Source organism: Falco cherrug, chromosome 7 (genome assembly GCF_023634085.1).
Source record: "Falco cherrug isolate bFalChe1 chromosome 7, bFalChe1.pri, whole genome shotgun sequence".
Taxonomy (NCBI): domain Eukaryota; kingdom Metazoa; phylum Chordata; class Aves; order Falconiformes; family Falconidae; genus Falco; species Falco cherrug.
Genome location: NC_073703.1, coordinates 12,905,712 through 12,929,673, shown reverse-complemented (window position 1 = coordinate 12,929,673; position 23,962 = coordinate 12,905,712). Strand labels below are relative to the sequence as shown.

General features: G+C 40.5%; 1 long non-coding RNA gene across 1 annotated transcript; it reads left to right on the top strand.

The window, feature by feature from the left end:
* LOC114015239 (uncharacterized) lies at positions 1–23,390 on the top strand. The gene is made up of 8 exons (XR_003559046.2): positions 1–166; positions 6,489–6,625; positions 14,337–15,945; positions 17,168–17,408; positions 18,703–18,836; positions 20,373–20,824; positions 20,911–21,033; positions 22,903–23,390. It is a non-coding gene; the product is annotated as an uncharacterized LOC114015239 (long non-coding RNA).
* The last annotated feature ends 572 nt before the right edge of the window (positions 23,391–23,962 follow it).

Here is a 23,962-nt window from a genome sequence, read left to right as displayed (position 1 = left end):
GCTAATTGTTGCCTTTTCATTTCAACAGGAGACAAACTCACATCCTTCCCACCAAAGAAATCAGCCCTTACTGTTGCTAGCAGTGCTGAACTATGGTCATGCAGTGGAAGAGTTGGTGATCTCCCAGTACGTCGGTTTCCTATAAAAACTAACACCCTACAGTCAGGTACAGTGCAGTGCTCATGTTCTTGCTCTAGGGGTCCTATTCTGAAAGTCAAAAAAGCCCAGCATCACGCAGGATTGCCCTGGAAGCCCAAGCATTTACTGGGAATGGCTGCTCTCAGTCCTTTTCTCCCCAGACACCCTGCTAACCCAGAACTTTCTCCTTTCCGCCTTATCATTTTCCAGACTGTTTCTGCTCTCCACCAGTAGCATGTTACATGGGCTCTAAAAAAGGGCAAGAGATAAATGTTTCAAATCTAATAGAAGTACAAAATTCACAGGGCTATTTTTTTTGTTCTATCTTCCACTGAATTCAGCCAGAGTTGTATTGCAGTGCCCAATTTGCATAGCTGATTGGCTTATTTAAGGGACTTGCTTCCACAACTGAGTCTCCTATGCAGCATGTGACTGGCTGGCTGGCACCCCATGCATGTGCATTTTCTTTTGAAGAGCTAGGCACCCATCTGTAAATTCTAAAAGTTTAAATTTAGTTTGCTATTTTTTATTTGGTTTCTCTTGCCTGACAGTTCCCATGGTAAAACCAGTGCTTGCTTTTACCTCCTTTCCTGCTTCCTCAAGCGTAGTGGGGACACACAGGCTGTTCACTGCTGCCGGCTTTCCCCAGTCCATTTGTGTTGGACCTCTTGCCACCCTGGTCCATGTGGGTAAGTCACAGAGGTGACCCATAGTTGCCTGAGTCAAGGTTAGAATTTCTGTTTGTGGCCAGACAGTGTCTAAGGTAAAGCTCACCCAGCTTTTTGTCCTTCATTCCTCTCCCCGCTTCTTTTCTTTCTTTTCACACTTTCAGGTACGGCCCTGTGAGAAGCTGGTTTCAGTATTCATGTAGACTCAAACAGGCTGCATTTGGTCTCACTCCCACTCCGCATTTCTTTGTTCCTTTAGCTGTGATCCTACAACTGTGCGTGGGCTTCTGTTAGAACCTGAATCCCTGACACGATACAACAGCTATTCAGGTGGGAATGGGGGAGGGAAGGAAGAGAGCAGAAACTTGTTAAATGGGCTTCACCAAGTTCTTTTGGAGGATATACTTTCCTTCTCTCCATGCATGGCTTTCTCTCTTTCTTTCTCTTTCCTTACCTGAACAGTCCCACCTGTCACTTGTAGATCATGTTTCTTGTAATCAGCATTTCACATCCTGTGTGTAGGTGTATATATATCATGTTAACAGAGCAAAGCCTCTAGCCTTTGTCTTGTACGCTTTTTCACCAATACAGAGAAAAGTGCACTTGCACTACTGGAACATGCAGGGGACAGAAAATGAGCAGCATGTCAGGTTAAACCAATTACAGTTCTGAATTGTAAGGATGATGTGTTAACGGGGCTTTTCAGGCAAGTGACTGCTCATGGGGATTCTGGGTGGTATAATGATAGAATTTTCACATGACCAGAATTTCATTACATCATTTGTTAGTATATGGAATACCACAAGGGAGTTCTACTTTATTTAACATAGTAACAACGAACAGCTGGCTGCATTACAGTCCTCTCTGTCAGCAAGGATACAGTCAAAATATATTAGTCTAGTTTAAAACACTCAAATTACATTTTTGTAGGTTGGCCAGTATGCACTGTGAATGAGCAAAACAAGGAAAAGACAATTCAATAGTGGAAATAAAATGTCAAACAGAATGAGAGCCTGAGCACTATGCAAAAGAAATGTTGGCATGAAAGGTGTTAGATGGATTTAACCTATTTAAGGGGCAGAGATTACAAAAGTATCTGGTTTCCAAGACCACTTGGTTGCCGAACCGGACTTTAAGCCAGGAGTTATATATGATACAATGTTTATATCACTATTCTGATAAAATTATGATTTTACTTGCCTGAAAATTCCGGTGTTGAAAATGTCAGCTATTAGCTCCTTTTGTGCCTCTGTGAGTTTAGTAGGGACATTTGATCATTCCCAGCTACTGGCATTGCCTGATCTATTACGGCTGTTCTGCACCACCTCTCCTCCCTTCCCCTCCAGCCGTATCCGAGACCATCATTGCTGCTGCAGCGAGGGCACTAGGCATCTCTCCTAATTGTATTGTGTATAATATAGAGAAGTCTAGAACCATTTGCACTCCAGCACAGTGCGGTGTGTCACAGAAGCTGGTACGTGCAGTTGCAGCCTCTGTACCAGCTAACAGACTATGCTACATCAGCTGTTCCTTTCTCGTTCATTCCTGTGTGGCCTTCATCAAGTTTCCTAATCTTTCTGAGACTCAACTCACCAACTAGAGAATGAAGTTTAAGCATGATTTACTCATGTGTTTTGACAGATAGACACAGTACGGTGATCTATTCTACAGCAAAATATAAATACTCTGCACAAACTCCCATTCTTGTGGGATTTTTAGTGAAGTTGTCTGAAGCATATACAGAATTATACAAGTTAATAATAGGAAGAAGGGGACTTAATGTCGCTTCTTGCCAGCCTGCAGGATTGCACAGACCTTTCTAAAATGCTATGCAAATGTAGTTTTACAAGCTGAAAAGGACATTGTGTTCCCACAGTTGCTATAAAAGATCTTTCTGTGATATTAAAACATGGGATTGACAGGAAACTTTCTTTGATGATTGGTTTGATTTTTATTTTTTTTTTCTTAAGTATGCTTGTTTATACCTTGGCATTTGTATTTCTCTAATAGCCAACAGAGTTACGCTGTCATTAGCTTTTCTGGCCATTAGGCACAACTAGACATATTCAGCATGTCCAGCTTTACAGCAGCTGATTGTTTTGGGCACCAGTTGTTTGCATTGCTATTCTCAGAACATCCTCCAGCTCACCTCTTTTTCTGCTTCAGACAGGTGGCCAGAAGGAAGTAAGGGTTTCCAGATTTGGCCTTATAAAGCACTGAATGAACAACCAGTTGGGATTTTGTTACACAATGAAATGTAACTTAGTCATTCTCAAATGCCCAGATCAAAGAGGATTCAAAATTGGGAAGGGAAAAAAAAAAAACCAAGATGCAACAATAGCCTTGGGGTATCACCTTCAAAGAAGGTTTTCGACAAGATGTCCCAGCTTAAGGTTGAACAATTAGAAAAAGGACTGAACTATATTCTGCAGATTTTTTTCTTTTTTCTTCAGAAACAAGTTTTCTTATCTGTGAAAGACACTGATGGGGAAATGCTTTCCTCATCCCCAAGTGAAGCGAAACAAAATTAGTTTTTACAGTTCCTCTGAAACAAATATAAAGAGACCGACATTGTCTCACATCTTACAGTCACTGATGGGGCAAGTGAGGACTGAAGGTGGTCAAGGTGGGTGAAATCTGCCTAGAGCAGAGACTTTGCTGCCTGGGTCCATAACTGACAAAGGTACTTCTGGAAAGGGACTGCAAAACATGAAATGCAAAGGTCCTGCTGACCTTCAGCCAGAAAACCACGTTCCTGCCTTTCAAGCAAGAGACGCTGAAGCACAAAGCTGCTATTCTTAAACACAGCTCCTAGTGGAGAGGTGTTAAAATGGTTTATTTAGCTAACACTAGTATGACTAGAAGCCATACGAAGGAAGGTGCCTGCTACCTGTGGCATCCCAGCTGAGCGGGCAGACCGTATGAAATGCATGCGATGCCTGTTAAAGGAGGGAAGAAAACAGTAAGTTGACTCTGCTGGGCCTCTTGATTGGAACGAGTGAATTAGTAGAGATGCAGTATTTCATGTTAGCTCAACCATTTCAAATTAAAAAAATATTATTGCCTTCAGAATAATGGAGAAAGAGATTTACTATGTTTTTTGTGTGACAGCAATTGACATAATTAAGACTGCACTATAATAACAACTGTGATGAGCTGGGTTTAAGATCCTCAAACTCTTTGACAAATTCTCCTTTTAAGCTTTCTTTTTTCCTGCAACAAGTGATAAAAAAAAATCATATTCACAGGCCCTTATTAAACTTGTTATTAACAAAAACCACACAAACTGTAGTAAATTAAATAAAACACATGTCGTGATTCCAGGTTGGATTATTTTACAAAAATAGGTTAACACCACAGTGGGGTCGAATGGAAAAAAAAGTAGCTTGTATGTAGTAATTTCTATGCCTACTTTGTTTGGATAAAGGATAGCTTATTTTTGCCTAAACTAATGCAACCAAAATATCCCTAAATGTTCCAGCACTGAAGAGCTAACGTGTATTGCCTGATAATTCCCTTTTCAACAATTGGGCATTGCCATTATATTGAGGATTTGATGTAGCATTACACTTTAGAAAGTCAGTCACTCTTCAGTATTTGCTTAAGTGAATGTTTTGCTATATAGGGAGGAAGTTAAGCATGTGCTTAATTGATGTGTTGTTGAGTCAGTGCCTGACACAGTTTATCTGCAGTATTCCTGTAAAATCCAGTGCCAGAAGGGACATTTTGTCTGGGGCATTCTGGTGCTCACCAAGAGCTGGTACCAGGAAGGCTGTCCTGTCTGCTGGGAGGATACGCAGCAGTTAAACCTGTAGTGACAAATAGCCTACAACTAAAATATTTAATCAACCAAACTTTAGCCTTCATGTTTTCATTACGGTTACTTTCCAGACACCAAAAGTTTAATTTATTTTTTTGAAAGAGACACCACAAGTATAAACTAAAACATAACTGAATTTATTATTTGTAAATGTTACATGTTTCATTGCTGGAGAGCAATCAAAACTTTACACAGGATATTGAATTTACTGCTGTTAAGGGAAAATGATGCATCTTCCCTATGCAGAAAGCATTACGTCACGAAGGGATGGAAACAAAGAGCTCTGAGGGACTGGGATAGGCAAACTTCCCTCCTTTCGCAGGAAATGGGTGAAGCCTTGCTCGAAATTATTATTCAGACATTTTGTGCTGTGAAGGAAATATCTCCCGATAGCACAAGCTATTGGTTTCCTGTTGTGAACTAACAGGTTTGGCATAACCCAGCGTGGACAGGAAGGGCAAGTGATCAGGGGGCGTTTGAAGAGCTTGTTTCAGTGAAAAGACCAGCCCAAGTAAGCGGGAAGAAATCTGGCCTGAAAAAAAAAATATCTGAAATTAGAAGGGAGGGCCGGGAGCAGGGGGGGAAGGGGGTAAGTTGCTGATTGCTGAAGTATCTTTGTGGCAATAAATAACAACAACAAAATCCCACATCAAACTTTAGCAGGGTTAGCAGAAAGCAGAGGGGACACTGCTGAGCAGGAAGTGTCGCGGGGAAGAAAACCCTTTGCATCCTCCCTAATTAAGAGCCCGATTCGACAAATATATATCCGGCTTCTATACTGAGGAATGCAATTTTTGGAAGTTTTCACAGATGCAGAATTGTTGGGGTTTTTTTCAATCAGGACCTTAGAACAGAGGCACTTTCAAGTGCTGTTTTTCCCCCGTGGTGTATAAATAGCACTGCCAGCAGGTCCCTGGATCTGCCCTAGCACTGGGCTGTCTGACCGCTCATCTTCCATTCGAAGCAAAAGCAAGCAGGGGGAACGGCACACATGACATTTTCCTACCTCAAGCCTCCCTCCCACCCTACTGTGAGAGCAGCGAGGAGGTGGCTTCCCCTCATCTTCTCCTGAGGTCTCGGGGGATCTGTGCCAAGTTCACAGCCTTGCTAATACTGTGGACCACACTCAACGTTTGCATTGTTGCCTTAGTCATTTTGGCGTTTTGAGGGGACTGTACAAAACTGGCCGGTGCCTGACGCCTGGTTACAGCTCCAGAGGCCTTTCAGACCCTTTTTCCCAAAACATGGAACGATGGCTGCGCTGCAGGGGCCTGTGCCCACCTCTGCCACAGCCGGCACCGCTCGCTGGAGCTCGCCGTCCTGCTGCAGTGCAGTGCAGAGTGTCTTACAGGGTTTCATCTTCAGGAGAAAAAAAAGTAAACGTAAAAATCTCTCTTCAGCATTGCAAGTTTCTTTTTAAAATGGCGGCATCGGTCTCATTTTAGGCGTTCAAAATGTTTAAAGGCTATTTCTGAAATAAATGAAGCCCGCCTGGGTTTTTGCATTATGTACTTTCGGCAGCAAACATTTTCATCCTGGCAAAGGTTATTTTGATTGTATGGAAATTCAAGTTGTAGAAGACAGGCACCCAGTTCAGAAAACAAAAACATGAAAGGAGTCACTTTGTGTTTGCTGATTCTTAAAAGGCCTTCCTTAAAGTGTTTTTTATGATGCCAAGCCCACAACAGTTGGTAAAAATGTTCCTGAATTTGTCTTTGGATTTAATTTAAATCGAATTTTTAAAGCCATATACAACAACATTTCTGCTTTCTACTCTTAGAAAAACACAAACTTCAGTCACATTTGAATCATGCTTTTTCTTTTTTAAACTTCTCCTTTTAAATATTTTTGTTTCCATTTAGGACTGCCAGCATTACTATGGAAACTCCCAAAAACAAAGACTTTCCCAGCCTTGTGAGAGCACACCTGCAAGAGCAAGAATTGCCTGTCAGAAGCGACTCTCCTTCATTATTGGTGTCACCTAAGGACATTTTTTGTGGTCAGTATGATTTGTTGTCTCAAAATTTATTGAAAGTATATTCTTAGAATTGATACGATTTGGAATCTTGCCATGGACCAATAACAAATGTCTGTTGCTATCCAATAGCCCTCTATTTAATACACTATCTTAGTTTCAAGAAAAAGAATCAACTCTTTACAGACTGTAGAGTTGAGATTGGAAGCCCTGAAATAACCAGATGAAATAAGCACTCATCTCAGTGAGACACACACATGTAAAATGAAGTCCTAATAAGCGGTCTTAATATAAATCTTTCCACTGGCCTCAGAAGAACTTGGATCAGAATTACAAAGAGAACTGCAGGAATTCATCTGCTGCTTCCTATTAGAGAGGTGGAGCTTATTTACTAGTCAACAACTGGCTACTATAAAAACTGATCTGACTTTTCAACATTTCTAATTTTATACATATATATATAATTTAGTTATGGAATTAAATTTTAAACTGTTTTATCTGAAACTTTATAATTGCAACTTATTCTGTGCAGTTTTCCAATTAAAAAAAATACAACAATTTCAATAAGTACAATGGTTTAACATGTATTTCTTCCAAGCAGAAGGCAGCTAAGGTGGTAGAATTGAATTCAGATAATCTGGCAGTATATATGAATATTTCAAGACAGTGTTCTTAAATTTCTTAAAATATATTTTAAAAAAAACCAAACTGACAAGAGCTTTCCTTTCGTTTTGGTGCCTAGTCTCTGTTCTTAGGTATACGAATTGTATATTCTGCTTGCTAAATTGTTAAATTTACAGTGTATGAAGGCTTTTGATTTGCATATCTTTTTGCAGTGTAGTGGCAATTTGACAGCAAGTCTGCATCACTAATGAGCACCACTGGGAAAATAGAGATTTTTTTGTTTGTTTCTCTTTACTAAGGAGAGACTTTCCATAGATCCCAAACCCAATGAGAAACTGAATTGTTAATAATGTTAGAAATGCACCTTCATGTTATTAACAATAATGCAGGAAAATAGTCTGCTTTGTTGTTGCTGTTATTTATGCATACCAAAAAACTTAATTTAAATGCATTCAAGTCTCACCTAGATTTGCTTTTCACCACAGTTTTAATGAGCAAACTCTGTGGCAGAATTGTTTGTCAGCACAGACAAACTTCAGAAGTGCTAACTGTAGCATCCGCATGGTATGTCTAATACCAAATGATCCTGTCCAAATCAACAGGACATTTTGGGAAATTAGATGCTATTCCACATTAACAGGAATATCAGACATCACCCCTCCGGGAATATTGAAGAACAAAAGAGGAGAACAAATTCAGACCTCAATCCAAGTGTTTTCACAGAGCTGAGTCTAAATTCAGAGCCATTCATTAAGACAGCACGTAGAAACTGTATGTCACAAATTAGTGTCATGACTGTTGCACCACCTCAGACTACGATCTCACCAGAATACATATATTTAGCAGGACTGGAGCTTCCTGGTGTGCACATGAAAAAATTTCACAGAGAAGTAGCCTGGTGTTTATGAGAAGAAATCTTCCCAGAAGCGCACAGGTACCATCAGCCAGAACAATGCTCATTCTCATGTGGCCAGCTCACTCCAGCTGTTAAGAAAATCTCTGTCCTAGTGAATTTACCATCTTTAAGTGTAGTACTATCAAAGTTCTGGATATTTGCAGTCAATAAGGTTTCTATGTCACAAGAGAAATGTTTTCCCAAGATACGCTGATTCAAATGTACGTTCCCATAGGTTCCATTTTTGCTCTAGGCTAAGCAGATGATTGCTCAGTGTTGCCACAAGCTGTCTGTATTACTTACGCTGCTCAGCAGAGGTGGTCCTGTTTCAGCGTTAGGTGGGGAGGATTCCTATGCATGCATTTGTGCTCAAAATCACCGTTACAAAAGTCTTGTTGGATATGTTCACTGATAGCCTTTAGGGTGGATTGGTGTTGCAGGTGGGAGTAAAAGTTGAATTTCCCTGTGAAGGTGGGTAGGAGCCCTAGTGGCAATCAGATTCAGATAGAAAAGGGTTCTAAATGTTTTGAGTTCTTCGGTAGCAAATACTGTGGGAACTGCAGACAGATGAAATGCATGAGGGTTATCATGCAGGGTTAATTTTTTCAGGAATGAAGTGGAGAAATGAAAATAATTGTAGTGGAAGTTGTAAACTGGCATAGATTTGAGCTCAGCCATCATAAAATCATTCCTTTTCCTTTGGCTGGATGCTCTGTGCAAGCTGCAATTCCCCCTCCTAAAGTGTTCAAATGACTTCTTTTCATTTATGCATGCTTTCTGGAACTGATGAGATTAAAACAGCCTAATACCACTTCAACTCAATAGGGAATGATTGCAACTGAAAAGCATTTATTTATTTGGTGTGAATCATTCTGTGGTACATTTCAGTTCCATAGTGAAGGGGAGGTTTGTTTGTCTTTTAAAGGTTTACTTGAACAGGAGAGGAAGCAAGAAGTTAGTCCCTTGCACCTTCACTTTGCTAATGCAGCTGACACACCTCGCTTTATAATGCTGATGTATTGCAGAAGGTCATCTAGGACACTTTCAATTATTCTAGTGTTAACTGTTACCACATCAAGCCTTTGCAGTTGGTTATCTGGACGCTGGTCAGTGTAAACAATAAATAATATTGCAATATTAGTATCACAGAAAAGGTTACAAGCAAAGAATAACAGTGGGTTTTGCTGTAATGTGTCTATTGGTTCTACCTTGCTAGTAGTTTTCTAAATGAACTAGACATTAAATAGCCACAGTTTTGTCTAAAAATAAAGCAGAGGCTTTAGGGAGGAGGTTGTCTTTTTAAGAGGACTGATGAATTGTGGAGAGGGTAACTTAACAGTATAGTAAGCACCTGGATTTGACTTTTAACCGTCTTTAAAAAATGATGTCATATTAATGACAACTTTCAGAAAAAGAACTCAAAAAACTGTAGCTGTTACAAAAGTGAAAAACAAAACCCAAAGCAACATTGTCACTATTCTTTTTCACCTCTGCCTTTTAAGCTTAAACCCTGCCCCTTAACCTCATCCTAAAAGGATACATTGAGAACTAGAAGTGCATTTCCTTTACCTGCTCCTAAATCTGAATTCCCTCCCCCAGATCTGCTTGTATCAGTGTGAACTGGTGATTTTTGTATTATGACTCCAGGACCCCTTTCAATCTCCTCCAGTTCTACCTGGAAAGCGGGCCCAGGTTTGCTTCCACACCACAGGGGTCAGGCTCTGTTCCCAACGCTGGGCTGAGAAGCAAAGCTGGTCACAAAAAGCTGCAAACGCCATTGCAGTTATAGCCATGAACTGACTTAGGAGAGGCTTGTGCTCTGTTTGACAGTGCCTTCAGCCTCCTATCCCTAATGCTTGGTTCCTGGGGAAGGGGGTTTCTTCCCCAGTCAGCTGGCTAAGGGCTCTTATGCCAATGCACAGCAGCTTTGGCTTTGGTGTTTTGTTTTTTTTAACTTTGTTAACAGTTCTGGTCCGATCCCTTTGTTCTGATTTACATCCATGTCAATCATTCCAGGATGGAACTAATTGTACTGCAGCAAGAGAGAAGCAGAGTTTGTAGGAAAAAAATACGCACATGAAATTTTTGTTAGGCCGATTAATATAATCGGAAAGAACAGGCAGGCTTCCGGGCCCAAAGCCTTTTCTCCGGGTCTGAAAAGGGGTGGCAGAATTCAAAGTAGAGACAAGGTTAGGCCCCATTCCTCTTAGTTTAATCTTACTATGTTAGTCAGGCCACTTGAGAGATAAGGGTACTTAGCATGTGCGCAGCAAAGCGCCCTTCCGTATTACAGCAACCATATTCTGCTGGGAAAAGTTATGTCGCGAGGTGAGCTACACAAGCCCGTACGTCCGTTTTCAGAGAGACCTCATGCGGTCCTTAACTGCTGACGTGCCTTTAGCCATCCTGGCAGCGTACGCAGCATTTAAGCCCAGCCACATGGCACACAGGATCTGCAATGTTCGAAAGTAATCTGTGTTAGCATCGCGGTGCGACATTTGCACGTAGGGCACTGCTAAACCTGTGGCTTCGCTGGTGGTTGTCTAACAGCATGCTGAGGCGGCGGAGTTCTTTCCAGGGACCAAGAGGAACTCAGGGCCAGTGATTTTTGGGAGCCTCTTTGGGATTACTCTGAGTCTCTCCCAGCGCTGGTGGGTGGATGAGATCCCAGTCAGGCAAACGGACAGATTACCAATAAGTCTTGTTGTTTGGCTGTATGGATATATTGCTGCCGCCAGGCTCATTCGTCAGCTTGATGACCGTAATGATCTTGGCAAGGGTTGTGGCTGCTCCCATTCATTCTTTTAACAATTTCCATTACCCTGGCCAATTATTTTTGGGGTCCTGGCCTTCTCTTTCATAACTATGTGTTCTTATGTTTCAAGATCTCTGAATAGTGATTTGTACAAGTATGTCCTTTTGTGGCTGCTCCTCATCTTCTTGGAGCAGTTTTACATACAGCATATGCCTTTTGAACTAGCTTATGACACAGTGACTCAGACAAGGCTGCTCTAAATAACCTTCCCACAGACAATGAATAAAAAGGAGACAAGTATCAGCTCTCCATTTTGCTGGACAGGGCATGCACACTAAGCATACAGTCAGACGGAAAAAACCATGGGTTTAGTAGTGTTGTCAGTAGCAAATCCCAGCTGTTACCTCTGATATAACACATATAGGGACTCCCTGTACAGGATTGGTTTCAGCTGCATTTTACTCTATGGTTTTGTTTATCTTCAGTATTTTGTCAGCCCCAACAGGCTGAAACAGGCAACATCTTGTGCATTTTAAGCTGCAAGAAAAGTCAGCAAACAAATACTGAGACAGCCTATACAGGCACCCAGAAACAAAGCTAGCATTATAGGATATGCAATCACTTTTTCTGAAGCGTTGTTAAGCCTTATTCTCTCAGATCCATACACACCATCCAGCTCACATCTTAGCCCATTGAGGGGGGAAGTTCCCCAACGTGCTTGAAATACTAAAACTAGTTCCAGGAGGGAAAACCTAAGCAAACGCTATCTCCCTCCCTGAACACAACCGATCCCTCCCTAATCTAAACAGCCACTGACACTCACCACTTTCTGCCAGCAATTATCTTTTATTGATAGGAAGTAAGGCTTATGCTGCTTGTGTCGGGTTTTGTCACCTCTGTACATCGCATGCCTCAGATACTCAGCCAGTTGTCTGCTGCTGGTTCTCAGAAGGGCTCTCACACATAGAAAGGGATTCTGTATAAAAATGCTGCTGCACTAAGACTAGGTGGTGACTGGTGCCATCTGTTACACAAGGGGCCAAAGAGCAGACACAGATTTTGGCAGAACGGTTTCTGAATTACATGCCTCCTATTATCGACATATACTACTGTGTATATGTATCACAACAGAATAGATGAGACATCTCTAATTATCCTTGCTAACTCGCTGGCCCTACTTTTCTGAGTATCAAGACTCTTGATAGAAGAAGATATATTAAGACTCAAAGCTATACTTAGTGCAAATCGTTACCATCAGAAATAAAAGCATTTCAGATGCCATTTCCTTGAATATACGCTTATAAGTTTCAAATCTTTGAAAGCGTGTACCAGCTCCTCTCCTTCATCACACCACTGCACCGACTCCACAGTCTTTGGATTCAGTTCAAATCTCGTTTTCAGTATGAGGAGAACTTCTGTCAATACCTTAGGAAGTAGGTAAGGATCTGAAGCCTTTCCAGACCATAGCTATAGCCCTGGAGGTTTGCTTAAATTGTACCCGAGATGGCCATTCTTAGAAACAGGTTTTGAGACACAACCCACCTTGTCCTTTCCAGGTGGCCCTTGCAGACAGCCTGAATCCAGGCTGCCTAAAAGTGCAATGTGTCCTCACACCACCCCATGTCAGCCTCTATCAGAAAGGCCACAGGACGCCTTGTCTGCCTAGCCTCAAACATACGGTCTTATCACACGGGCAGATGGGATGCAGGGAGGCGATGGGAACAGGTAACGCTCAGAGCCTGCCAGCACTGCACGATAAGGCTCAGATGCTTGAAGCAAACTCCAAGTTTTCTCCAAATAGGCCAGTTATCTCATTGGTCCCAAATTTGATCCTGGGATCTACTGGGAGTTTAATTCAAAGCAACCATGAAGTTGTTCTTTAGGCTGTACTCATCTCACCAAGCTTCCCTATGTACTGGATCAAGGAAATTCCAAGAAATTACACATCAGGTATGCAGAATCTCATAGCAAATGCAAATCACTTTAAATGTCATATCAATACAGTGGATTGCATTCATAGCATGCTGGCGGCCTATTTAAATATTAGCATTTTCTTTTCTTAAATGCATATGTCACTTGCAATGGCTATCTAGCTTCATGAAGTTCATGCTTCAAGGCTGAAATACCTGTATATACATCACTACCCCAAAGACTAATAGTAAAAGAAAATAGGCAAATTTCCTCCCTATAGAGAAGATTCCTCTAGGCTTTAAGGACATATAACTTGCAATTAAAAGCTTTACAAAATGGCTGATATGTGGAAGTGACTAAGGCTCAATACTACCACAATGTATGTATGTCTGATCAGGTGCCTATGGCACTGCCGTGGCATTACAAACGTTTATTAGTAAATCCACCTCTGAATGCAGTTCATCTGTCTTGGGAATGACATTCATCTTTCACAGTACAACATGGTCTTCTAGACAGAAGGAGAAAGAAAAAAACATTTATCATTCCTGTGCCAGGCAGAGTTCAGCTTGAAAGAAACCGGATGAAATGTGTATCATTCATCTAAGGAACAAATCCACGCTACAGATTTGCCTGAGACACAAATGAATGCAACCCAAAAAAGCGATCCATTTCAGAATGGGAGGTTTGAATTCAGTCCAACCAAAAAATGCATGCTGCGTAGCATCCATTTATTCAGGGTAATAATGGCTTCTTTTAAAAGCACGCTGCCTTGATCATTTGTGTTAAACATAGCATGTATACCAACAAAAAGTCCCATCTTTGTGAATGCACGCTATCTGCCAGCTCCACAAAGGGAATTTTATTTTTTTTTAAATAGCTACTGTACTAGGGCTGTTGCCTGCAGAGCAGGTTTTGTATGTTCACCCTACTGTGATCACCAGGTCTGAGTGCACAGTAAATGGCATTCACAAGCCTTTCCACCTCCTGTGTAAAGCCCTGAACAGACAGTCCCAGAAGTGAAGTAAGGAACAACTTCTCTCTCCGCCCCTTTGGGCAGCTCACAGACATGCTTTTAGCAATACCTAAAATGAAGAAAAACACCTAGGTCCGCTTCACCGGGATTGATGGAAACAGAGCAGAAATGAGAAACTAATTAAGTGGTGAGCCAGCTTCACAGGCAGAGAAGAGAAACTTCCAAATTTCTTTCCTAATGACTTTTTTTAAAGCGCTTCATTTTTGCTGGTAGTCTATTTAAAAAAAAATAAAAAAATAAAAAAAACTTGGCCCGTGAGTTCTCAGTGCCTATACAGATGAAAGCTGTGAGAGGCCTTAAATGACTTCAGCAGGAAACTACTGGGAAGGGGAGTGGTCTGTTTTCTGACAGTCCCATTACACATTTCTAGGAAAAATCTTTTCAAGTTCTGTGTACGAAAATGAAACAGGATTACAGCACTGCCTCTCTCTTGGAGACAATCGCAACAACAGTTTTCCTGCTCCCATGCTGGAGTGGTGCAAAGTAATTCCCTTTTTTTTCCTCTCGTCTCTCTCAGGATCTTGGGCTCAGGAATAGCACTTTAAATCGAAGAAATTTTTTGAATCAATGCATTTAAAGCCTGCTCACACAGGACCCATGTTTATTTCAGGTAACCTTGACGAATACTTTGTTCTACAGTTGCACTCATAAATCCATCTGCCATTACCCAAACCCCTCACAAACTGTTTAGTGAGCTCAGGAGTTTTCCAGTTAGCAGCGATGACAAAGCACTAGACTACTGCAAAACCCATGACGGAGAAGCTGAGCAATAACAGACGCCAGCCAAATAGATCACTGGGGTGGAAGGTCATCCTTGAACAGTATTTCCATTTTTCCCCTCTTGGTAAATTGCTCTGGGAACAATCCTCTTTTCTAGCATAATGTAATCAAGAATTAGAAAGTCACCACCACTTACACAGAGCTACAGTTCCTGGCCTGGCTGGCTGCGTTGGGAATTTTAACTGATGTCTCCACCCAAGCAGCATGTGGAACCAATGTAATGGCTAACACAATTCAGAGCTTAAAATGGAGTGATGTTGCGGTTCCAGCTGTTTTTGTAAGTCAGTACAAAAGACTTTTGGAAGCTTTAGAGGAGAAATAGAAACGGTGAGGTGAGGAATGGCTCCTAGTCTGATGACGTACACTAAGGAATATGTGAGAGACAATGCAAAGAGCAAGACAAAAGTAAAGCATCACCAGCCAGTATTACACAGCACCATGCTCAGCACCAAGAAAGTGATGACTGGTGGGACATACTTCATGGGAAAGAGGTATTTTATTTTTCATGTCTGATTTTAGAAAAGGCACAGCCCTGTACCTATGGAAAGGTGAAGATATGTAACAACCTAGGGGTAGACAATAAAGCTTTCATTCTGATAAAGAAGAAAGATTCACCGTTAAGTAGACTTGGCCCAAGTACCCTTAACAGGTACCATCCTGACTCACAGTGCTCTACAAATCCCTTAATTATCAGAAAGCTGCATCTCCTTACGTACCAGCTTAATCCAAGTTAACTCTGGAAGCGCCTGTTTCTTTCCTGAGAACTGACCTATACTTTTTGACCAAACAAGTTTCAACTTTCTTCCCTAGTCCTAACATGCAGAGACCCCAAAACCACTGGCAAGGCGTGATGACAACAAGCATTTACATTATTACCAAATATATTTCCATGTAGGTCCCTGGTTATAAGCAGTAGTTCTGTTAGCTACTAATCGTGATGCAGTTGTTTAGCAATTTAATAAGTACTTAGTATTTAAGAAGTATTAAATGGTTATACTTTTATATATAATATGGTTATATTATGGTATAATATATAATGTTATGTATTATAACATTACATATTGTAATGGTTAACTGCCCTTCCAGCAGACTCTGTCTTCCCAACAGTACTTACTCTTTGATGGCAAGAAATACACAGTTTTGCAGAGAAGGCTGTGGGCAAGAAAGGTCAAGCCTTAGGAAGGAGGCTCCTTTGTGCATGTGTGTTTCTACCTGTACACTTCATACCTGCATTTACCACAGCTGATCTTTATCTGCATGCAAGAATCCCGACGGCTACACCATTTATTGAGATCAAGGCAAACTTCCTTGTTTTCAGAGTTCATCCATCAGGACTAACAGTACAGGTAGGATGCTAGAGACAATTTATCTAATGAAGGGAATCATGCTATAAACTCTACCCCCACTGAAAACAGCTGATTTTCTACCAGCATCAATGGGTATATGTGCAGAGGGTACTTGCTGTGTATGTGGTAGGGAAAAAAGGAAAAAAAAGGAAGTATCTGAGAAGAACTGAAGAGAGGTGAGATCACCATAAAAAGCTTCGGGGGCTTTCATCCACAAAAACAAATATAAAAGGCTGCTTATAAAAAATAAAAATCTGTGTTGCTTTGAAAAATCCCAGACACCCCAATCTCAGATAACACAGTTCTTAACAAGTATTACAGCAACCCTCCTCACAACGTGCTAAATCTGTACATCCCAGTTTCCCATCTGCAGGTAGGACTCACCCTGCAAACTAGATCTAACTAGGATCATTTTTGCTAAGTATATTCTAAAAGGCTTTAATTTCCAAATAACCTGGGTCTGGGAAAGATAATTCTGTACTCCCTGGAACGGTGATAAAATTAAACAGTTTGAAAATAACATGCTTCAGGCTTGCAAGAGTCCTCAAACACACTACTACAAATGCCAACAGCCTTTAAAATTACTAGGTTGAACTTATCATCAATTTGACTTATGCAAAGTGCTAGCTTTTCCCCTTAGAAATAAATTTAGTATCATTTCACTCTATCATTAACCAGGCTTATTCAGTTCTAAGAAAAAAATGTATATACCGTCAATATGACTGAAGCACATCAACAAGCTGAGCACTTTTCTAAAATAAAACTGTAGGATGTCAATGGAAATCAACATTAAAAAGGTATTTTAGAGTGCAATAAGCAGTGGAACAACTTACTACACAGCACCTACTGAGCAAAAGGGATACTGATTGTTTTGCAGTTCCACTTGTGAAAACCAAAACAGAGGCTTTCACTTTGTTTTTTCCCCATTGATTAAAAAAAAATACTCTATTTTTTTTGATAAAAATACATTTAAACTGTTATTTTTAGGTAGAGAAGACTATGAACAGAAGCAAAACATGAAGGAAGCTTGCACGCATTATGTAGGTTATCAATTTTTTTGGCAGCTGAAATTTTTTAAATACTCTCATTAATTTTAAACTAATATTCTTGAGGAAGAGGGGCTAGTTCAGGCAGAGAGTTGTTGAAAAAAAGAGTTGTCCATCCTAAAGTTTTTTCCTATTGATGTGCTCTTAATATTCTTTATGCTTTACCCTCTTGACAGGAGGCATCTTCCCTGGGCATTAGGGCAGGGAAGCATTCATATGAACTCCAGATCACTGCAGTAAAACGCAATCTTACAAGGGAGCACATGCAACATCTCAACAGATCACAGCCTTGAAAAGGATCCAAGACCAGTCAGCAACTGCATCTTCCCTACGTGAAATCAGTCCATCTTATAAAACCATCTCACAGGGAAGGAAACGTCCAACAGTAACATGAAATGAATGTAACAACAAAACCAGGTAAAACTATAGCTAAAGCAGTACTTTGGGGAAAAGCTTCGGAAAAGTACTTTGACTTTTTTTTTTATCATGTTTCTATCAGACAGATTTACTAGTTTTTAAAAGCCTGTTTTACTCAAGCTTCTGAGCACCGTTGTACATTTGCAAAGCATATTTATCATCCAGGGAAAGTCTTCTACAGCCCACCATTATTTTCAAAGGAAACGAGAAAAATATAGCAATGGCTTCAAAGATGTGAGTGAATTATTTCATCTCCTTACAAGTGCAGCATGTGCTCTCTCTTCTGTAACGACACAGTACAGAAAACAAGATGTAATTGATGCAATTTCTTTGCCAAATGAGTGGGAGCTTATGAAGAATTGGCACGTAATTCTGATTTGAGCTTTCTTGTCTTAAACAAAACCAAACGCAATACAGAACATTATAATGTACTAACAGGGTCCTCCAACAGATTCATCCCCACCCCCATCCCACCCCAATACAAGTGACTGCAAAGTGCTGGGCCTGTAATCCAAAGGATCCTCAGTGTCCCAAGCAGCCATATTGATGCAGCTAGGCATTTTTGACTCCTACAGTACAGACATGTAAGTGAACCAAAGAACATTTGACCTTTTGTTATCTTACGTACCAAGGCAGAAAAGCATGCCTTTTCCTCTGCTCTACCCCAATGAACAGATGTGGTTTTAATCATGTCCAAAACAAAATGCTCACAAGTTTCAAACCATGACTTGGAAATTTAGGAGTCAAACTATTTTTCAAAGAAAGTGATTTTCATCTAATAATCTTGAAACTGTCCATAAAAGGCAGATAGTGGGGAATGCACCAAGTAGGGGTTTTTTGGTTTGTTTGGTTTTTTTTTTTCATTTGGAGAGAAAATTAAGGTAATTTTGATAAACAAATAACCTGTGGTAAGACAAGAAATGTTAAAAGAACCCTCAGGGTTCAATATAGAACATGTATTAGAGATTCATCAATAAATAGATTTTACAGGGCAGTGTAAATCCAGATGCTACCTTTCTGATACTGAACTCAAAGTTGCAGATTAACCAAATACATAATGTTAGCAGAGCAGTATAGTTCGTTAAGAGAGACAGAAAATGCCATACAAAGCCCAAATGCTACTTCGATGGGAAACGGGCACCTAGAGCTGCTACAACTCCAAGCTAGCCACTAACCTACATCTATGGTATCCAGCTCACCCGCCACCCCCTCACCTGAAAAACACCTCATAAATACTTAATTTAAAAAAACTAAAAAAACAAATAAAGTACAGTTTACCTTTTCTTCTGAACAGCATTAGAGCTCTCTGACAAACTGCGTGGGAAACACAGTTCCTGGGAATATGGATTACAGGCAACTCTTCAAGACCTATTTTGAAAGGATGTGTGTGGTATTGAGGCAGCTGGAATTTGCATACAGATAAAACAGGTAGGTTTCTAATGCGATCTGGACTCCAATTAGCATGAACTATCTTTATGTGTATGACCTGTATGAGGATAACATGCACAGAGTACAAAGGGATCTCTGTTCCACACCAGGAGCAGAGGGTAGAGGGAGGAAGGTGAGATCTGTCTTCCGATGTGAAGGTAAGATGCACGATGCTGGCATCTGGCAACCATGAAAGACAAAGGAGGCAGAGCTGGGCCTCTGGCTGCCTGCCAGCCAGGGCATGTCCAGGGATAACAACAGCTTTTAACCCATATGGAAAGGTCAGGATGGTAAGAAGAGAATTATGGCCCATATTCATATTTCAACTGCAAATTTTCTAGCTTTATAGAGTTTCAATAGAACTCTACCGCAACATCCTATAATTAATTTTAAAACCACAGGCATCCAAAGTTCATCACAAATGACCAGGTCAAAACATCTAGACATACAGCTCCACTGAAAATCAATGGGAGTTAAGCCCCTAATTACTCTTACAGTTCTGACCAAGTATTTTATTTTTTTTTCTTTAAAAACTATAAATTCCACCCTCACTTTCAAACAAACCTATCCTGCTCATAGCTTTTTTCAGTGCTGTATTTCACTATAACTCTTCATGACTATTGCAACCTGCAGTGCCCTGGTGCCAGCAGCACGTATCTCTGAAGTTTCCAAGATGCACTCGTGTGTCCCTGGAGCTTGTACCGCTCACTTCAACAACTGCTCTTCAGCCTGTTCGATGCTACCGGCTCCACGAACAGGCTGTTGTGACAAACTCCTCTAATACGACAGTCACAAGTGAAGACAAGGTTACAGATTCTGAATGAGTTCATGTCTAAAGTCAGTATTAAGGAAGTTTCACACACGGTTTTGCTCACAGATTTTCTCACAATGCCTAGGACTGATCTGAGTTTCCAAAAAAGTGAGTTTTTAATTATGAGCAGAGAAACAATAGCTCACTTCAACACTAGAAAGAATAAACCCACTATTTTTCCATGCTCTGTAATACAAACATAGGTTGACCCATTAGCTTTAAAGCTTTCAGAAATATTAAAACTGAAATATACAGGTCAATTTCCTTTTTGGTTTTTAAGCCAGACCCAGAGACTGAAAAGTTTCAGACTAATGGCTACTTTAAGATGATAAAAGGCGATAAAGTTTTTGAACTATGAATCTAACGCTGCCAGAACAGATTGATTCCATAGTAAATTTTTAAACGGAAAGTAAATTTTTAAACATCAACTAAATACGAAGCGTTTAAATCAGACCAGAGCGTTAACTGCACGCTCATTCGGAAGTGCTACAGGGCCTATAATTTATCACACTGCACATATAGATCTACCTGACTTTTCTCACTTTTTTCCATAGTGTGCATGTTCAGAATGCAAACAGGGGCCAAAGTACACCTGAACAGCATGCCTACCCATTCCAGAGACTTCCTATGTTTAATGTGAACCAGACAGAATCAATACAAACTGCAAAAATTGACTAGAAAATGCCTTTTTTATTATTATTATTATTATTTACTCTGTTCATTAGAAACGTAACCCTGGAGGCCAGAACTATGATCTTGACCTTTTGGCAATTGATGACAACAGAATTATGATCAGCGGGATGCTGACTCCCAGTGTTTCCCAAGCACCTTCTGCAGGAACTGGAGGAACATCTTGTATACGTTGAGCATGAAACAGAAGGTCCCTCAGTTCATCAACACCACAGTGCCCAACAGGCACTGCTCTTTTGAGAAACATTAGTCCTAGACTCAGCAGTTTGCCTGAATTTCAACCAAATGAAGCCTCACGACTGCTAAAACCAGATGAAGGGTAACCAGACCTGGCCTGGCACTGCTGCTGACGCCCTTGCGCACTAACGCAGACCCTGTGAACTCGACTGAATGGGCAAAGCATCCCAAAGGTCGGGGAATAAAAGCTGTTTCAGACCACCCCATTAAGAGTCCACCCCGGCATCCGTACAGGCTGCCGGCGCCAATGGTATGATTTGTAAGCAACCTCAGCAATCCTAACAGCCACTGAAGTCTTAAGACCATCTTGGGATTTCCATCTCAATTCTGTTCCAGATCCTGTACTGGATTCAGGGCCGTGTTCTATGCTCTTCAGGATTCTCCATCCCAAGACTGAAGTTCAGGTTCCTGCTGCCCAGCAAAATCTGGAGAAAAACTGTTGGTTTGAAATCACGGTAGGTAAGTCAAACCTCGCCAAAACCCAACTACTCTGAGGTATCTCATACTTGCAGTCACTTCACCTCAAACTAACTTGATTTTTAAACTGAAGTTAAGCAACTTCAGTTTAGTAATCACTTTTCAAGTATTTATTTATTTTGTTGGGGGAGGAGAGAAAAATCAAGCTATTTAGCTTTCCAAGTATTTAACATAAAACCCAAAAGAGCTCCATCTGGCAACCAGCAGGATTTCTAAATAATCTAAATAGTATCTACATAAGAACCAGCCTGTCTATGGAGTAAGACAACTTCAACTTTTACAGCCACAAGAAGCCTTTATTAACATAAAAGGAAATTATAAAAAATTGTTAGAACAGGAACAAGAGTCTGGCAAGCTGACAAAAGACCCCAGGAATCTCTGCATTAATCTTGAAATGCTGCTTTTGACTTTGTTGGAATATAGCATCATTCACTGTGGTTTTAAAAAAACAAAACAAAACAAAAAAAACCCTTAGGTTCAAAGGACTCTAGTACAATAAAACCAGTTCTAGGAAAAGATTCAGATTAATGAAAGTCAATATATAATTCCTTGCTTTGCAACACAAAATAACCCCTACAATTTTAACATAGTTTGTAGAATACATTAGTACTTAATTACACAGACTACACTGAGTCATGGATGAAGCCCTTCATGTCCATAGATATTAGTCTTATTAAGAAAATGTTTTAGAATACTGCTTCTAATTATGTTAATTAAACATACCTTTGAACTACTCATATAGAAAGTTTGATAATTCATAATTCTCAAGTAAATAAATGCCTCTCAGAGTACACAGTGTTTATTTTTCCAAGTTATTCAGATGAAGGATCTGGCCTTGCGCTCCATACCTTGCCTGTGTATTTTTCGGCCCGTTTGTGAATGATCCAAAGCTGGGGGTGTTTTGCTGTCCTGTGTGAAATATTTTACTCCCCCTGATGCTCCTGTCAAGTTGCCTCTGGGATTTTCTGTCAGGCTCTTAGCAAAAAGTCAAAGAGTGAAACCAGTGGACCCAAAACTCCACCGCATCATGGTGATGCTGTGAGGACAGGGCAGCCTCAAAGCGCTGGATTTTCGCTGTCCTTGGGCTGCGGGGAGAGAATTTCTGCCTTTATCATTGCCCATCTGGCACCTTTCACAGGCAGCAAGAACAAAGAAGTAAGTCCCTACCATCTGCTTTTGCTTGTAAAGTCTACAAAGAGCCTGATAGGGAAGGGGGGGGGGGGGGGGGGGGGGGCGGAAGAAAAAAAAAGAAAAAAAAAAAAGACTTCATCTCCCACCAAGCTGTTCTGGCAGGTACACATTTTTGCCTGGACTCCTGACATGTCTCAGGGCAACCCAGAGGCTGCGGGTTCCCTACAGCAAGGCAGCTGCCCGACGCAGAGCATCCCAAACTCACCCAGCCCCACATCTCCACTCACAGGCATCCAACCGCCCGGAAAGAAAGGTTGCATTGTTTGAGATTTGCTTCATTGGATCAGCCTCTGTTTTATCTAGAATAGGAAAATTCCTGTGTGTTTAATAGGAGGTATTACCCTACAGATTTTCTCTGGTTCCACCTCCTTTCCCATCAGCCACATCCCCCTCTTGCTGCAAGGCTGCATACACCATGTGTTGGCTCGACCCCTTCTGTCTCTGACAGAAATTTGGCCAAAAAGAGCAGATTTTCTGCTACTTTGATCATTTCCTGTGGTAAAAAGTAAGGGAATTATCTGACCCATGGTCTTTTTTTCGTAGTTTTGAAAAATAACATGGATTTACATTTGCAAGTTCCCTTAAATAGCGTACTTGCTTTTCAATAGCATTTTGCTGCTAGTTTCCTGGTTGTCTTACAGAACTTATTTTATTTTTTAGAATCAGAAAACACATTGCTCCAACCTCAAATTCAGAGATAGAGCTGCTGTATGAAGTCAAAAACAAACTTTGCTATGATGAAGCTGCAACCAAAAGGTAATACCAAATTCACAGACAACACAAAAGTGACAACTTCTTTCCTGTTAAAAAATTCTTACATTTAAAAAATAAGCTTAATTCTTTTTTGGTGGAGACAGTGTTATTTTTGGCTACAAATATGCATTGCATAGCGTGTTTAGAAGTAAGTTAACCCTTTTATTAAATGCATTATTAGAGTAGGTCTATGATACATGTTATATAAGCACCCAGAAATATTGATTCCTTTCGTCAAAACCGCCAAGCTTCCATGTCAGAAAACACATCTAAGCCTATGTTGAAATAGTGGCACTACCTGTTGACCTAAATGGTGTAAGCATTTGGGCAACAAGGGCCTAAAGTATGATGCCAAGTGATAATCAGTGACCTCGACATGGCCCGTGATGACACCCTGAAAACTAGTTCGCCATGTATTTTTTCTGTCCCAGAGAGTACAAAGTAAGTGAACAACATGAATATACCTACTGAAATAATGTTTTATATCAGAGTTAATATTCTATACGAGTACACTCCAAATAAATTATCACAATATACATTTAAGTCTTTATAAGCGTGGCACTGCAGCATTTTTAGTAGTGGAGCTGCATACTTTCGGCTCAGAAAATGCTACAATGTGCATATGTTTATATAGACTTTTTCCTGTTAATCATTTACTCGGAGTGCACAAAAACAGTTGTACTTGTTAGCATGAAAAGCCTTTTTTTTCTTCCCCTAACTTTGCTGTGCTAATTACATGAATAGCACAGATTTTGACAGATACTCTCTGAAGCTGAGACCAGGGAGCACATGGGTCCCTTTGTGTGAGTTCTACCTTGGAAAGAAATGGTTGAATATTTTGAAGTGTTAAAAATGACAGTTATTTTAAAATGTTACAGTAAGTTACTCGGTGAATTTACTACTTGTGTGTGTATATATATATATATATATATATATATATATTAATCAGCCTGTTAACTAAAATCAT